Source organism: Camelina sativa, chromosome 15 (assembly GCF_000633955.1).
Source record: "Camelina sativa cultivar DH55 chromosome 15, Cs, whole genome shotgun sequence".
Lineage (NCBI taxonomy): Eukaryota > Viridiplantae > Streptophyta > Magnoliopsida > Brassicales > Brassicaceae > Camelina > Camelina sativa.
The window spans coordinates 15,470,604-15,471,308 of NC_025699.1; positions in this window are offsets into that span (position 1 = coordinate 15,470,604).

Genomic DNA, 705 nt, shown 5'->3' on the forward strand with positions numbered 1-705 from the left:
TGCTTTGGGAGAGTTGGGTGACAAAATGGGGGAAAAATTGCCAGTCTTTGAGAAACAAGAGAAAATGGAGAAAAATTTGTCAGATTCAGAAAAACTTGACATAATCCTCTTTATGTTAGATGACTTCAACAAAAGACTAGAAGCCATTGAAGAAGCTGTCAAAACCACATCAGGGAAAGATAAGGATAAAGGAGTAAGATTACAAGATCGCACCTTTTCACATATATTGAACACTAAACTCTTTAAACGGAGGTCCTTTTTTTTCTTTTCCCTTTGCAGTCTCACGAAGATGAAGATGGACAGAATAGAAATGAAGAGGTTATAAATGAAAAGGTCAGTATCTATTTTAAAAGTTTTTCTGTTTAAAAAGTGTTTTTAACGGATTTACAACATAACACTGATTAAAGGGCAACCATAGTGACTTAAACCTTTTAAAACCCTTTTGAAACAGAATGTAAAACCTTAAAAATGATGTTGTTATATGTTCTTTTTTTTTTTGTGGCAGGCTGGCAAACAAAATGTTGATGGAGATATTGCTAGAGAAGATTTCGTAGAAAGCCAGTCTGCAGATTCTGTCCGTCCGTCAAACACACAAGATGGGAGCTACGCTGCAGATGATGAAAACACTCAAAAAACTGGTGGTGATGATGGTAATTACTTTGAAGAAACACCAAAGGTACATATATCTAGTATTTTTATAAGTTC